This window comes from Crotalus tigris, unplaced genomic scaffold (assembly GCF_016545835.1).
Source record: "Crotalus tigris isolate CLP2741 ecotype Arizona unplaced genomic scaffold, ASM1654583v1 scf7180000024359.8030256, whole genome shotgun sequence".
Classification (NCBI taxonomy): Eukaryota; Metazoa; Chordata; class Lepidosauria; order Squamata; family Viperidae; genus Crotalus; species Crotalus tigris.
Genome location: NW_024100528.1, coordinates 5,990,312 through 6,008,575, shown reverse-complemented (window position 1 = coordinate 6,008,575; position 18,264 = coordinate 5,990,312). Strand labels below are relative to the sequence as shown.

The 18,264-nt window shown below is 35.4% G+C and overlaps 1 protein-coding gene across 1 annotated transcript in view; it reads left to right on the top strand.

Moving 5' to 3' along the window:
* Positions 1–18,264, top strand: part of IGSF11 (immunoglobulin superfamily member 11) — a 192,752-nt gene that overhangs the window by 130,652 nt on the left and 43,836 nt on the right. The window lies entirely within an intron of this gene.

The window sequence follows — 18,264 nt, the reverse complement described above, 5'->3', positions numbered from 1 at the left end:
CATGATAAGATGTCAAATATTATCCACATGAATAACTTTCTGTAATTGTTATGGAATATGGGACTCTCTGAATTTTATACAAGAGGATAGATAAATCAAATGCATTCATTTATCTGTTGAAAGCCATAGCTCATCAGAAAGAACATAGACAGATGAGCATTTTCCAATTTGGCAACTTTAAGATATATGCAGTGAACATGTCAACTAGGGAATTCTAAGAGTTGAACTCCACATATCTTAATTGACAAGCTTGAAAAACATTGGTATAGGCCATTCCAGGCTTTCAGTGTAAAGATATTATAACCTGATAATGTGTATCATCCCATCTTGTATTACTGTAATTTAAACATGATAACTCATAATTTACTATCAATTTTTAGTAAGGTAATGACATGGCAGCTACATGACAAATAAATGTATTTGTCTTGCATCTTTCTTTTTTCAAAGATGTCTTACAATTGATGGTACAATGCATAATGTAACAGACAGCGTACATACAATTACATTCTGATCACAGACAATCATAGGTTCTCCATCAAGATTGACCAGAGTTATTATTTGAAGTTGAAATTGCATGAGTATATATTATCCTGAAGGGTTCCATATTAGTCTCAGTAATAAGTTGGAAAAATCTGGTAATGCTTTAAAAACTATGCCATCAGGTATTATATGTAGACATTTCTGGGAAAGATGGCAGACTAAGACAGCTTTACAAAAAAGCAGAGCTGATGTTTTCAGACTTTTATAAGGAGCAGATCAGTAGATCAGCTTCTATGACTCTTTGGATAAAAGAGATGCAAAGTCACCCAAGCTGTTTCACCTTATGGTTGCTTCTCAAGAAGAGGCATCAGACAGCAGTTTCTGGAGAGGAGGGGAATAAGGTGATTGAGGATGAAGCCTCAGATGAAGTCTTTTCAAAGGATGCATGTTCCCTTGCTAACCACCCTTGGAAATTGCTTATTAACTGCTTCAAAGAAGTTAGACACCTTAAAAGGGACAAGGCATGGTATACCCAATGAGTCATTCAATTATTAATATAAGAAAATGAAGATTTATTTTTATAATTTTTAAGAACATAAAATAACAAAATGTAAGATCAGGTTTGGGGTACAGAATTTTTTTAACTGACTTAGGGCTCAGAAAGCATTCAAATATTGCATTTTGATAGGACTTTGACATTATTTTTAAAGAATGAATGCAAGTTTGTGGGAAATAACTTACTATAGTGTTTAGCAATAGCAATAGGATTTATATACCACTTCACAGTGCTTTACAGCCCTCTCTAAGTGATTTACAGAGTCAGCATATTGCTCCCAACAATCTGGGTCCTCAATCTGGGTTTAGAGATTTCTATCAGGAACTGTGTGATTTTGACTTTGAATCAGTTGTTAGCTGTGTTCTGTCTTTTGGGGAACAGTGTTTCTCCAGAAAAAGATGTTGCAGAATAAGATGTACAATAAATTTCAAATAAACAACCTGAATGAGACTCTAGATAAGAATTTGCCATGAAATGTAAAGAGAGAATTATATAAGGCTTTAAAATTAAAAAGGCAATAAAAGTGACAATCCTAGAGAGCAATTGGAATAATACCTTTCTGAAAAATTTACAAAAGAAACTGCTTAAAATATAAAGGCATTTATTTGTAGACTGCCATCTGACATTCTCTCCAGGTTACAAAATTGTCATTTGTGTGGATATACAATGCAAGAATATTGACTTGTGCATGGAGGACAATTTTCAGTGGTTAAAAAAATATTTCAAAACCTGGATAATCTCTAGTTTTACTTGTGGAAAGGACATACAGTTTTACTCCAGAAAATATATTTTGTTCAAATTATTTTTAAAAAACAACAACACAGAGCTAATCACTGCTTATAATTTCATTAATAATTGAGACAATTTTGTCCTCTATTTGTGAACCTTCTATATTTTATTACTACATTGTCCACTATTTTTCTTTCCAGAAAAATTCCATTAAGAAAAAAAAATAGTCTTGCATTGCCACAGAAGTAGAACTTCTGCTCTGTATGTTTTGAGATAAACTACCATGAAAGGGTAAAATGAGTCTTTTTTAGAGGGCAAAAGTTAAATGTGGAGCACTACAGGAAGATTTCATTATCTCTGGTTCACTATCATTTAGTGCAGTGGTTCTCAACCTGTGGGTCGGGACCCCATTTGGGGTTGAACGACCATTTCATGAGAGTCTCCAAACAACGCAGTCCGCCATTTTCCCCCCCTTTTCCTTAGCTGTGCTACTACCTTTTATTCTATTGGCTTTTGAAAGCCAATAGAATAGACTTTCTTGAATAGAGTCTAATTCTATTGGCTTTCATAAGCCAATGGGAATTGTCCAGGCTGTCTCTGCCCTGCTGAGCCCGCCCAAAGTCCCATTCTGCAAACGGTGCTGCAAGTTGTCTGCAGCGAAGGCGAGCTGTCTGGAAGTTTCCACCCCTCCCAGCTGAGCAACTACTAAAAATGTAAGTAAAAGAGGGCCAGGGGTGGAAGGTGGGAGGCTGGCGGGCTCAGGGAGAGTTGCTGGCGCGCATGGGGCCCGGCGGGTGCCTTACCTCCCTTGGGCTGGGCCAGCTGGTGGCCCAGCTGGTGGTTGGCCTGCGCTCTCTCTGCCGCTTGCCAGCTACGCCTCGGCTGGCGCAGGGGGCGGCACCACGCATGCGTGGTGCTCCCAGGCAGGGAAAGTCCTCGACTTACGACCGGTTGGGTAGTCCTCGACGTACGACCGGTTGGGGGTTGCGGCATTAAAAAGGTTGAGAACCACTGATTTAGTGTGTTTACTAACTCAGACAAAGTAACAGTAAAAAACAGCCAAACACAGAATCACCAAGACCAATCCTACCACTAAGCAAGCCACTAATATAGCAAACCTCACTCCCTACTAGCACTGATGGTTCCCTAGTTTGGTAATGGAATGTCTGCAAGAAAACAGCTAGGCTCAGAGAGCACTAAGGACCACACAGTATACTGTATGCATAGATGTTTTTGCAATCACTGTGGTTTTGGCCACCTTTTCTGTTATTTTATGTATATGGCTTTAGAAGATATGTAAAGCTCTTTCAGAAAGTTAGGCTGTTTACATAATATTCCTATATTGTAATCCTCCTCCTCCTTAATTGGTCACAGAATATCTAACTAGTATTTATGAACTTAACAGAAAGCTTATTGAACATGGAACTAGATGCCAGTGCTACCTATAAGCATATTTGTGTTTTACTCTGATGACTGTGGTTCTTTGAATGAAATACATATAGTCCTCTTACAACTTACAACTGCTTGCTTAGTGACTGTTTGAAGACCTTGAAAAAAGGATAGATGACCCAGATTTGAAGTTCTGACGTCTGCTTCTCTCTGTGGTCATGTATTTTGGGCCACTGGCCCACATTTACAGCTATTCGCAGCACCCCATGGTCATATAACTGTGATTTACATTTTTTCCAGAAAACAGGGTTTACTTCTAGTTTCTGGCAAAAAGATGCCCCATAATGAACAATTGATTCACTTAGCATACCAACATAAACTGGTAGCTTCAGCAGGAATTTTCAATTGGAAGAGAATAGTTTTTCTTGGTTTTCTTTTTGCCTTAGACTTTTTGAAAAAAATATTCTCTTTGGGTGAGCTCATACATGCTCTACTTTTCTATATTTTTTTTCTCAATAGTTTAGTAACTAGGCTTGAGAGCATAAACATTATTTTGAAAGAATTCATTTTCTCTGAATTAATTCAGCCTGACATGGAGTATGAGAACATGTAGCAACATCTAGTCAGATTTGACTTGATTTTGTGAGCAATGGAGGGAGTTAACTGAAAAAATGTAAGTTTTTAAATGTATAAATTAGAAATTAGGGATAAATTGAAAAACATAAGTTTCTAAATGTACAGATTAGAAATTGAAATGGATTCATATACATATACCCAGTTAGATTAAAAAGATCAAAATTTAATCTCAGAGGAGATAACCATTTTCTTTCTTAGGTGCTCTGAATTGTCGAGATGTTTTGCATCTCATTATTAGATTTTATAATATTTTCTTAATTTAAGAGAGCCAACAGATTCTATGGATTCTTATTTCAAAATTCATACACCTTTTTCTTTAAAAATATGTATGTCTTCACTGTGGAGAAGCATCTTAATTAGAAAAGAAAGACTAAGTAGCCAGCTATCTTTGGAGGGATTTGAAAATAATTGCCAAGGGGGAATTTTAGTTACCTCCTACCTATGTCCCAGATGATTAGATCTGGAGGCCAAATGATATCTCTTTCCTAGTTTCTCCAAATCTGTTTGGAGATTCAAATTACAGGTTACGTGACACATTTTTACAGTATTAGCATATTCCAAAGGTTAACACTATTTAGCAATTAAGCAAAACAAAAAAGAATAGCAATGATTATTTTTTTAAAAAGATCTTATCAACAATTCTGCTTGGAACTTGGTGTTAACATCTTGTTTCTGATGATGCTAGTGTATTTTTCTGATTCTAATTTTAAGATAAAATGAAGCAATTACTCTTCCACTATCATCCACCAACTTCCTGTATTGGAATAAAGTCCACTAGAAGTCCATAAATAAGTGAGGAATAGACAATTAATCCACATGTAAAGGAAAAAGGAGAAGATTCAGAGATTCTTCTTTTTTTTTTTTTTTTGGGCAATCCAATACCCATTTGTGATTCCACTGCATACATTTTGAATTTTGATAACACTAATATTAGTGTTTTTATAATAGCAAAATAATTTACTGATGTAAACAATAAATTTAAAAATTAACATTTATCTAAATAGAGTAGGTAAATGAAAATAATGAATTTTAGCCATTTTTAGCCATTTACTTTACTTTTGTTCAAACCTAGCACTAGGGAGAAAATACTACAATTTAATTTGCTTACAAAGTAATGTTCAAAATATTTTTTAAGAAAACAATCCATATGAAAAGTATTGGGGAGAGTTAGTTCATTTTATCCAAGTTGGAAGATTATTCATATAAGTTCATTGTCAAGGAGATACAAAATCCTGCACTAAATGCTAATCCTAATTCTGCATAAAAGTAAAATTTGGTGTAAAATCTCACAAAAAACAATAGAAATACATACAGAGAAATGTCAAATGAAAAGTTAGATTTCAGAAAAGCCAGTTAAAATTGTGATTAGCCATAAGATGGATAATAAATAGAGCAAGGAAATAGTTCATGTTTCTTCATTGATTAAAGCAAGGCCTTTGATTCTGTAACTCATGCTTTATATGTGAAACACCTAAATATAAAGGATGTAACAGAACATCTGATTATTTTTCTAAGGAATCTTTATAAAGAACAAGAAGCTATTATAAGAACTGAATTTAGAAAAACAAAAGTGGTTCAGAATAAAGAAAAGGGTCAGATAGGGATGCATATTGTCCACATATCTGTATAGATTATTCAGAAAATGTAAAAATGACAGGGCTAGACAAGATATGAGAACAAGAATCAAAATTGGAGGTCAAAACACCAACAGTTTGAGATATGCAGACAACACAATTTTTTACTGAAAACAGAAAGCAAAAATGAAACAAAAAAATCTTAGGAGAATCGCTTATGAAATGAAAATGGAAGGTGGGTTAATGGTAAATATTAATAAGGCAACAATAATGTCAACCAATAGGATACTGAGGGTACATCTAATTGCAAATGTGAAAACAGTAGATAATTTAGGAATAGGATAAGATGTTAAGACAAACTTAGACAAGTTCATAAAAAGATAAGGACATTTCCAAGACACAACAATTAGATTAGTAAAAGCAATGGTTTTTCTACAGATAATATGCAACTATGAAAGCTAGAAATGAAAAAGAAAAAGAAGGTAAGTCACTTTTGAATATTTATTTGGACATACTTAACTAAAAGTATAATGAATTATAAAAAAAAAAACCTTATCACTGTAATCTCAGACAGTGAGACTGCATTTATATAAAAGGACTTGACAGTAACCTTATCCAAGCCATCCTAATTGCCTCAATCTACCCTAAGGAATGAGTAGACTGAATGAAGCTTAGTCATTCCTTAGGGAAGCATCTAAGCAAGCAGGAAAGGATGAGGCAGTGGACAAGGTAATCATCAGCAACTGGACTAGCATAAAACTATCTGCAGGCTTTGCAAGATAGATGGGGGATCACAAAAGCCCTGGAGAAGCAGTGTCTATGTGTACTGGGGAAAATTTTGGTAGCATTTTAAAGTGTGATGATTTACATAGAGTTTTAAAATATTTCCTGCTTCAGAATGATGATTTACATAGAGTTTTAAAATAGTTCCTGCTTCTGGAAATTATGTCAATCTTTTTGAGGAGTAGGTTGAAAATAACTCAGACTAGGGCTACAGGTTGTCTACTGATTCTTGAAATATAACAATTTAATCCAAATATTTTAATAAGTCCTCCTACACATATCTGTGTACATGTGTAATCGTTAAAGACTAGGGACTGACTTCTAAAAGGTAGAATTTTCTTTTAAATGAATTTTTTTGATTCTTCAAGAGATTCATGGCTTTTTGAAAGTTTGGGTTTTTCATTTTAAAAGTACACATAGTCCTTGAATTACAATCATAATGGAGGCTGTCCATTAGGGTTGAAAGCCAGGATAACATTAAATGAACTGCCTCAAGTAATGACTGGCACGGGGAGAAGGCCCAAGCACTGTGGGGTCCAGTTGGAGCAGGATGGCAGAAGACAGGAAGGACGTGCTGAAGCGTCCTTGTGATCTGCAGCTTTTGTAACGTTGAAACAGAAGCACATGCAGTTTTTGGGTATCCATCATAACATTGAATGGTTGTTAAGTGGCCTGTTGTTTATTGAGGACTATGTATAGAATGCAAACCACTTCTGAGCTGAGGAAAAGAAAATCTCTGAATCTCAGTAGGATGGTCTTCTGCTCATAGATTATAGATGATAAATATATAGCAGCACTGTACTATGAGCAAACAAGCTGAGAAAGTACAAATGTTTCTCTTGGGTTCATGATATCTATAAAATGCCTAGCCCATGAGAGCATTGCCCCAAGAGTCTTCTTAAGACTTGTCTTAAAAATAAAAATGAATAATGATGTTTATGGCCATTATAATATGTTCTCATGGAGTGTTAACAGCTATGAGATTATCAAGAGAATCTGAAAAATGAAAATTACTTTTGGCAGGAAGGGGAATTCCATAGGGCAATTGCAAGTTGTAAGAAGGCTTTTTATCAATCATAAAGGTGGCAAAGGGGAGAGATGGTGAGGATAGTCAAACACTAATAACTTTAAAACATTGAGAAAAATGGCATTTGAGGTTAATGTGTTTATTCATGTATAAGCAGGGCTGATACATTCAATGTGGAGGCTAGAGCCATAAGTTAAAAGAAACACTATTCTCTCAGTTTCTGGCACTTGACAGATCATTCCTAGCAGAGGCATTCAAGGATTTTTGAACTAAGGTTGATCTGAAATAAGGCCATATATGTGGTCTAGGTGATCAGATTTATTCACGTCTCACTTGGAAAGTTGATGCAGTGTTACTTGAATAAATTTAAGGAAATAACTTTTTCTTAACTTGATCTGTAGTATAGGGATAATGCTACTTTACCTTAATGGATTACTGTGAGATTTGCAGAATGTATACTTTAAGCAGTCAGACAAATTACTGTACTATAAAAATAGTATTTTTATTACTGTCCTGTAGTAATTATAAATTTTAATAGATACGTTACAAATATATAATAGTGACTATGCCAACTGCAGAATTCTAGCTATTCATTTTGGGAAGTATAATCTTAATCCTTCTTTCTTTCTGGTGCCCCATGACTTCCCTATTTCCCTTTTTCTCAGCTCAAGCATCCCCCCCCCAAAAGCAAGTACTTGCTTTAAAAATACAGTATTCCAATATTTTAACAGAGTTGGAAGGGAGTTTTATATTGGAAAAGACTGAAACTGACACAAAATATAACTATTAATTGGAAAAGACTGAAACTGACACAAAATATAACTATTATAACTTGCTTTTTTTTGTATTAAATGTTTTCAGCACTAGTTTTAATGAAAATCCAATAACCATACAAATAAATCACCAATTCAGGATTTAAGATATAATGAGATTGTATCCAATTGTGATCCAGTCACAGCAAGTTCTTTGTTGTAATGAAGTCGTCCATGAACAGAAGGTTGAGGGAGACTTTAGATTCTTTGAAACTTAATAAAGTTGATTAAAATATGACAAAATATGATGAGGTGTTTCTAGATAGTTGGTAGCCACATGATTTAAGATTAGATTTTCATGAATCTGTTGAGGTACAGGTAGTCCTCAACTTACAAGCATAATTGAGCTCAAAATTTCTGTTGTTAAGCAAGATATTTGAAAGTGAATTTTGTCCCATTTCTTGTCACTGTTAAGTGAACCACTGCAGCTGTTAAGTTAGTGACATGGCTGTTAAGTGAATCTGGCTTCCCCGTTGACTTTGCTTGTCAGAAGGACACAAACAGTGATCACATGACCCTGGGACACTGCAACCATCATAAATTTGAGTCAGTTGCCTGATCATGGGGATTCTGCAACAGTCATAAGTGTGAAAAACGGTCATAACTCACTTTTTTCAGGACCATCGTAACTTTGAATGGTCATTAAATGAATTGTAAGTTGAAGACTACCTGTACTAATAAGAATAAAATGTATCAATAAATGATGCAGGCTACTGTTATTAATGTTATTGTTTATTACAGTTCTGTTAGTATACCATGTGTTTTCATTGAGATTTACTGAGTCTACGAGTCTATTCAGAGACTCATATCTTCAGAGCTTTTTTATGAATATGGTGTGATCAGAGTACGTGTATAAAATTCTCAGAATGGAGATATTCAAAAGCCTAATGTTTAGATTAAAACAATCTAAACAACATCCAGAATATTATATTCATACTTACTGGGTTGAATGATAAATTAACATTCAGAATCTTAAAATGCTTTTAAACAAAACAATTTGTTTCTCTTTCATTCATTCATACCTCCTTTTTTGTCTTCTTAATGTATTAATCGGTCTGCCTTGTTTCTGGCATTTCCCCCATCCCCAAATAACAAAATAGTACACTCTTTCTTACTGCTTGGTCAGTATCAGCTCAAGTTTCCCTTTTTCCTGTTGAATCTATCCTTTGAAATATGAATTAACTCTATGTAGAAGGCTTCAACTGACCCTCCTGTTTTTTCATTTTTTAATAGAGTTCTTTGAAAACATTAATATTTTATTGCAGATATCCATTGTAAAGAGGAACAATGTACAATTCAAAAGAATCATCACAATATATTGCTAAATGTCTAGGATAAGGTGTCTTCTTAAGAAAGCGTGATATAGGAACAGTCAGGCTTTTTGAAAACATAACGTTTTCCATTATCTGCTTTGTGCGTTTTGTCTTCACATTGCAGGTAGCTATGACTTTAAATTCAGATACTTGGGATTTTCCATTTCCAAACACTGTGTCCTTATTTTTTTTTAAAAAATGTTAACTTTATCTAATTTATCTGATGGTAGGAATGGCATCTTTTTAATGTGTACCCATTTCATCAAATTAAGACTTGTCACAACCAGTGTTTCTGATTGATTCTTGTTTGGAATTTAAAGTATTATGAAATGAAAAAACTGAATTAATCACTCCTCCTCTCCTTTTTTTTTGTAATAGAATAGTCAAAGGACACTTCTAGTGCAAATTTCACTGAGGAAAACAGCGTTCAATGACACCCATCATTTAAAGTATAAAGTAATTTTCTCAGTGGAGTTTGGGGTATCAATCAATCCTATCATTTCAGTGTTTTGTTTTTTTTTTCCCTATACAAAGGCATAGCAGCCAGCCACACATAGTCTTGCAGTTCTAAGAATGGTAGTAGGCGATATAGTTACTGCAAAGACAACAGAGCCTTGTGGCAGCTTAAAGACAAATATTCCATAAGTCTTTTTAGGATCAGTAAAGATTCTCAGCCATTAATCAGGATTTTTGCACCTTTCCATAAAGGCTTGAGAATGTGATTGGGCTTAAGTCATTTTCCTGGAGCCTTAATAGTCCCACTTGGGGAAAAAAACAACACTTGCATATTTTTGTATGAACAGGAGTTGGTGTGAAGCTTTTACAAAGATAAATAAATAGATGCCCTGGGTTCATAATGTTAAGTTGGTATATAAAGAAAACATTGTGAGTTATTGAGATCTGTATTGGTAACCTCTATTTATATGGATGCAAATAAATGATGAATACTCAACATCATATCTGAGTAGATTTATCCACAAGACTTGCATCTACTAATAGTAACCACTGACTGCCCAAATGGGTCCCCTCTGCATAATTTAATATTGAATTCCTTATTTTTTAGGTTCACCAAGTCTGGCAAAAAAAGAAAATACATATAATTTGATTACATTATTAATTACATTCTGAGAGAAATGTTCATTAAAGGGGGCTGGAAGGCTCAGCAGGGCTGTGATTTCTTTATTTTGTGTGGAATCAGGTTTCATTAATTTTAATGGATTCTTCTTATTGGTATTTCCCAGTAAGGGAAATAGGGTTGTAGCTGTTGTTGTGGAGGATGTTATGCACAACCAAAGGCTAATGAGGTCATTCATGGCCTTGTCCATACAGACCCAGTCTGCTTACTGATGCTATGAAGTTAGTTCTGGTTTTATGTGCGCATTTACCCTCCCTTTCCAGAGTCATACAGACCTAGATAGTACTTAGCAGAAATAAGCAAAAGAAGAAATGAACAAAATAATGAATATATTCAAAGCTCCCTCTGTTTTCTATGTTTTTTTTTCTGCCTTCTATGACTTTTTCATGTTGGTTTTTCTATTAGTATAAAGAAACGATGAACATTTTGACCTGCTATCTGTATTGGGTCTTTATTTAGGGAAATATATTTAATAGGGAGCCTTTGTTTACATGATGGAGCAAGAAGCTTACAGGAGAGACCTGTCACAGAGCATTTGGGATTTGGTTAATCTTCTTAGAAATACATTAATCTGGCGGATCAGATGCTGTCAACAATACTATCTGCCCTTACTATGCTTCCCTATCATTCCTACCTTCTGTTCCTACCCCTTGCCCTTCGTGTTCTTTTTTCCCAACTATGAAAATCAGCGAGTAATGAGAAACCAGAAGATTAAAGGCAAATTAACAAGTGAAATATTATGCCTGGATCTAAAAAAAATTTAGCTTGTATTTAGGATGTTTATATTTAAATTTCTAAAGAATCTCAGGCAAAGTGTATAGAAAACTAGATCCTCATCATCTCTCCTAAATCTACAATGTATTATAGTATAAAATCAGAGTCTCTTGGACATTACTTTCTTATGACTTAGAACTCAAGCATAGTAACTTGGTAATTCTCAAGACTGGGTTACTAAACTGCAATTGTAGGCTTGCTTGCCCTTTTGGTAATGGCATCAAGAGCCGAGTCTTACTTTCTGCTGGTTCTATTTAATGCAAGTGCAAAAGAATCACAAGTTGTACACTTAGAGAGCCACTCAGGCCTGTTGGTCTCTTTAACTAAATAAAATTTATTTTGGTGTAGGACTTGTCATTTGGCTTTGTGCCTAGCTATCCGCCTGGTCTTTTCATATCCATGTTTTTGGCTCATCTCTGTGTCATTTCTTCCCTGCCCTATTTCATGCATGCATATTTATGTTCCATATTTTGACTGCTCACACAATTTTTGTTTTGGTGTCCTTTGTTGTGTTTGACCTATGACTCATGCCAGCTGATAACTGCTGTTTTAAGCTGTCTCCTTACGAATATTTTGAACCCTGTTATTTTACTGTTGTAACAGTTTTTATGTTACCGTGGGGAAATATTTTTACATCTTTCAAGGTTCTGGGATAATTTTTATGATATTATTCTACAGGATATAAAACTCAAATTCACACATTGGGCAGATTTTTATCTTTTCTAGTCTGGGGACTTGCACCCGATGAGCATATGGTCTTCTGACTTTAGTTAACTATAATAACAAAAACATTTTTTATTTTCCTCTGTAGAGTATAAGAGCTTAACATATGTTGTACTGTTAAACAATAGACGTTTAATAAAAGTGTTCTGTATTGTTTCTACACTTTATCAGATAACCAGCATGCTTTATTATTGATAACCAGCAAAAATATATACTACTCAAACCTATATTCTGAAGCCAAAATCTCTGGTAAAAGACAATAACTTACAAGCAGTTAATAGGAGACGTTGCTTAAATTAATTTCCCATGCAGTCTTTCAGCCGCATTGAAAACTGTTCTCAGTATGCACATATAGGATTGCATTATCAATCTGGCAAATAAAACTTATCCTCTTTATTAGACACTTTTATGTGTCAATGAAACAGGAATTTAAGAGAGTTTAAGCAAATAGTTATAACATATATATGTCATACTGTAGTAAATCAGGTTGATATTCCTTATTTACCTTTCATGATTGGAATAAATAAACCCCAGGCTTATTTTCATGAGATAAGAATAATTTATTTATTATTATTTATTTATTAGATTTTTATTCCACTTGCATTACTTTATAAGTAACTCAAGGCAGCAAATATACACAATACTCCTTCCTCCTCCTATTTTCCCCATAACAACCCTGTGAGGTGGGTTGAGCTAAGAGTGACTGATCCTATAATAATGCCAGAAGACTTCATAAACATGTTATAAGTAAGGCTGAGTGAATTTTTTTTAAATATCTGTATTAGATTAGATAGGCAATTTTAGGACCAGGCCAAGCCAAGCCTTCAGTTGTACAGGAATACAGGTTAATGTGGCCTCGCAGTACAAAAGGCTAACTTCCTACTACAACATTCGTGTCGGGAACACCCAAGTGCTTTCGAGTTGAAATGTTTGAACAGTGATATCACTGTTGTCTAGGGGATACCCAGTTTCATGTCCCAACTAAGTTGCTCACCAAAGTAGTACCCATTTATCTACTTGAGTTCACCTACTTTTAAACTGCTGGGTTGGCAGATGCTGGAGCCTTTGACAGGAGCTCACCCCATCCCTCAGCAGCAACCGGGTCTCGAACAAGAGCTTGCCAATCATCAATCCAGTGTCCTAACATCATGAGCCACTGAGCTCCTCAGCTAGCTTCCTGCTCCTCTCATGTATTCTTTGGTCATTCATGGCAAGTATGGACAAATTCATGATTCCTCTTTTTCTCCAAATGTTCAAATGTCAGTATCTTTATGCAACTGTTGGCAAGAAGAATACAGTGTTGTCCTGCTCTCCTAAAAAAAGCAAGGAAGGAAAGTAGTAATTCAACATTTGTATAGGTATCTGTTTTGCCATTCAATTGTTTTATAATGCTTTTTTTAATCTATAACCATTAATACTTAATAGTGCTGGAAAAATGGAATGAAGAAAACTTGCTTAAAAAAACAACTGAAGTGATGAGAAACATTATCCTACACCTCCTCTTCCCCACCACACAGTGAAAACCCTTATTTATTTTGCTAGTATTATTAATCATCATGAAATTTTATATGCTGCTAGTATGCCATAACTGGCTGTTTTTTTCTTGGTTACACTGCAGAAAGCTACAGGTATCAAGCACAGAGGGGCAGCTTATTTGTGGATGTCATTCCAGCAGAAGAGAAATGCTGAGTTCAATAATTTTGCAAACTGCTGCATCTTGGTTTGAGCCCAGAAAGAAGGACTAATGAGCCACTAATAACCTTCACCAAAGCTTGTAGCCCAGCATTCTAAAGCTCCTCTGCTAGGGACATCACAGGATTCTTGGCATTAGATGTGTAGAAAGGCAAAGCTGAATCCCTAAATTTGTGTTTGTGTGTAGGGGGAGCGGAGATTTGGATTTTGGAACAAAATTACTCGGATGTTAAGCAGGAAGAAGAATATCTTCAGTTACTTATCTTTCTTAAGCATACATATGAAGTTGAATGCTTCATGGAGAAATATTCATACTTCTGCCCCCTGCTGTCTTACAAAATTATTTTCCCCTTCAAAAAAACCAATGAAAAAAATATTTAGAATGAAAATTGGAGGAAATCATTACAAAATAACAAAATACTAAAAAACGATAATAAAAATAAGTATAGTTTGCTTTACAACAAACATTTTTGCTAGGTAAGTAGTTTGTTTTAATCCAGACAGTGGCCACTTGCATGTCTAACATAGCATGGCAATAAGTGACCTGATAGCTCACTCACTGTCTCAGAAGAAAAGCCTCTTATTGAAGAAAAATGATCTTACCTATTAAAGCATTCCCAAACTGCTTTCTGTATAGTGTAAAAGTATGAAAACATCACAGCAGTGCTACAGTCACTGACCAAATTATTTCCAGTTCTTTCGATGATGTATAAACTATCATACACCACTAGCATTGCACTAGAGCAGGGGTAGGCAACCTTGGCTCTTTTATGACCCGTGGACTTCAACTCCCAGAATTCCTGAGCCAGCCACGGGTCATAAAAGAGCCAAGGTTGCCTACCCCTGCACTAGAGCAAAATGTTCTGATGGGCTTCTGACAAATATCAGGGAGGAAAGAGAAGGAGAAAACTTCCTTCTTTTCTCTCCTGGAAATTGTGGTTGTCCTAAATGATAAATTGAACTTTAAAGATTAGAAAGATTGTCTGTGAAACTGGGTTCAAATGATATTTCAAAAATTCATTGAAATTGGCAGAGAAAAAGGTGGAAGGTTTCTCAATGTATCCAGAGGAAGAAAAAATTCTGCAAGGATACAATTCTCCTTAGTAATGCCATTAAAAGTCTAATGGAAGAAGTTTCTCTGGTAGCCTATCTGATATTTAACTAAAGTGTGAGAAGCCAGGAGTGATTCAAATTTATGATGAGATTGTAACTAAATAGAAAACACATTCACACATGGAAACTTCAGAACTAAGTTAAGTTCAAGAACATTATATTATTAAGAATTCCTCTGAAATTCTTTTTTCTTTCAAACAATTAAAAAAAACATTTCCTTTATTAAGTTGAATGAGAACAATTATTACAAATGAAGGCAAATATATGTGTCCCAGGATAATGTTGCAAGTTTGAATCTGGGTTGGTCACTGGAACCAAAGATTTACTCTTCTGGGCTTTCAGACTTATGTTGGAGCTCATCTTCATGGAACTTTCTCTACTGCATCTTATTCATTCTGGTAACTAGTTCTAGCGTTCTAGTTTAATGCACAGGACAGGTAGATAATTGTCATATTAATTAACACCCATAAGCTCTGGATGTCTTGTATCAATCCTTCTATCACATTAATAAAAAATAATAATATGTACCTCCTTGCATATTTCCACTTCCCTAATTCATTTGAACTGGTCCATTCTTTTTGTTAATTCACTATGTGGAAACTGAAAGTTAAAGGGTCAAGGAAGGTTTTATGGACTGAAGTCTTTAATTCCAGTGAGCTTCTTTAATCTGATGGTCACATCGGATCACAGCTCTCAGAATTCTAAGTCAGTTGGGTCAGATTTCGGTAGTACTTTTCAGAAAGCAGATTGAAATGGCAAAATTGTTCAGAATAGAGTTCTTATTGCCTTGCATGCATGAATGTGCATATATTTGTTTGTATTTGGGATCTTTCTGTCTTGCCTTTCAGTCAAACAGTATTTAACTCCATCAATAAAATCAATCACTATTGCAAACAAAGGAAGCTTGTCAAAATATAATGGCACTTAAGACCAAAATTATATAATTAAAGACTGACAGTTTCAGACCTAAATGCAATTTCTAGTAAATGCAGTTTAATCTCCTGTAAAAATAGAAATTGCTACAGTAAAGGTGATATTTGAGAAAGAGTAAATCCAAATGGACAGTAGTGAAAATTATATATGCTTTTTTTGCTTTTGATTTCTTTCAGCTCTTTGTTCTCAGTTTCAGTTTGCTGTGGTATTTTGCAATGAAACCTCTACCTCTTTGCAGTTGCCACATTTATCCTCAAGGGAGAGTTTCATTTCATCTCAGCTTTTAAAAGGTATAATTCTGCATACTATAATTTTTCTGCCAGGCTATATAATCATTTTGGCATCCTGCAGTGTGGAAAAAAATAAATATAAATACTAGGTTTCATTTTAGCATTGCTAGTTCTGATACCTAATTTCAGTCTTCTATCTAGTCTGAGTGGATTTTTGCCGCAATTTATGGCAACTATTTTTAATCCTTCTGTGTGTGTAAGTTAACTTGTTGGTGGTACATACTTTTATAGCATTCTCTTGATGCAGTAAATGATCTGCATTATGCTTGTTTGCTTATTTCCAACCACTTTTAAGTTGAAAATCGACTGCCAAAGAGCTTGCATCAATCAAATATTAAATATGGTATCTGTGTATGGATAAATGAAATTGAAGCAGAGGCTCCATGTTCACACTTGTAACACAAATACAAGAGAAGAATGTAGAAGATAGTTCAAGCATGAAGTTGGTATAAGCAAATATTTATATCTAGTTGGGGGAAAGTGCTTTTTCCTTGCTGATGTTGTTACAATAGAAGTGCCTTAATTAATTGCTGGTCTTGTTTGCTTGATCTTCATTTTTCTTTCTGGGGGAAAAGAGATTTCAGATTTTTCTCTATAGATCTTTTTCCTGGCAGAGGTTATTTGATCTTTGTATAAAGTGTCTATAGGTCAGGTCACCCATCTTCTACCAATCTGATATCTTGAATGATTTTCTTTCCCCCTCCCATTGATAGAAATTGCTAATAATGCTACAGAAGAACTTCCATATTTCATTTGCAATAATCATTCATTGTAATTCAGATTTCTTTAAGGTACAGTATTTCAATTTATGGATTACTGCCTTGTCGTGGCGAAGGGGCTTGCGTAACTCAATGAAGCTATAAGCTATGCCGTGCAGGGCCACCCAAGACGGACAGGTTATAGCAGAGAGTTCTGACAAAATGTGATCCACTGGAGAAGGAAATGGCAAACCACTCCAGTATCTTTGCCATGAAAACCCCATGGACAGTACTAAAAGGAAAAAAGATATGACGCTGGAAGATGAGCCCCTCAGGTCGGAAGGTGTCCAATATGCTACTGGGGAAGAGCAGAGGGCTAGTACTAGTAGCGCCAGAAAGAATGAAGCGACTGGGCCAAAGCCGAAAGGACGCTCAGCTGTGGATATATCTGGTGGTGAAAGGAAAGTCCAATGCTGTAAAGATTTTTTCTCCATAGGAACCTGGAATGTAAGATCCATGAATCAAGGCAAGCTAGACGTAGTCAAAAAAGAGATGACAAGACTGAACATCGACATCTTAGGAATCAGCGAACTAAAATGGACAGGAATGGGTGAATTTAACTCAGATGACCATCAGGTATACTACTGTGGGCAAGAATCCCTCAGAAGAAATGGAGTAGCCTTCATAGTCAATAAAAGAATAGGAAAAGCAATACTGGGATACAATCCCCAAAATGACAGAATGATCTCAATTCGAATCCAAGGCAAACCATTCAATATCACAGTAGTCCAAATCTATGCCCCAACCACTGGTGCTGAAGAGGATGAAATTGACCGGTTCTATGAAGCCCTACAGCACCTTATAGAATTAACACCAAAAAATGATGTCCTTATCATCATGGGGGATTGGAATGCTAAGGTAGGAAGCCAAAAGATAACCGGAATAACAGGCAAGTTTGGACTTGGAGTACAAAATGAAGCAGGGCACAGGCTAATAGAATTTTGTCAAGAGAATACGATGGTCATAACAAACACTCTTTTCCAACAACCCAAGAGACGGCTCTACACATGGACATCACCAGATGGTCAACATAGAAATCAGATTGACTATGTGCTCTGCAGCCAAAGATGGAGAAGCTCTATACAGTCAGTAAAAACAAGACCAGGAGCTGACTGTGGCTCAGATCATGAGCTTCTCGTTGCAAAATTTAGGCTTAAATTGAAAAAAGTAGGGAAAAGCACTAGGCCACTCAGGTATGAACTAAATCATATTCCTGATGAATATACAGTAGAGGTGACAAATAGATTTAAGGAACTGGATCTGATAGACAGAGTGCCTGAAGAACTATGGATGGAAGTTCGCAACATTGTACAAGAGGTAGCAACTAAAACCATCCCAAAGAAAAAGAAATGCAAGAAAGCAAAATGGCTGTCTGAGGAAGCTTTGCAAATAGCTGAGGAAAGAAGGGAAGCGAAAGGCAAAGGAGAAAGAGAAAGATACACCCAATTGAATGCAGAATTCCAGAGAGTAGCTAGAAGAGATAAGAATGCCTTCTTAAATGAACAGTGCAAAGAAATAGAAGAAAACAACAGAATAGGGAGGACCAG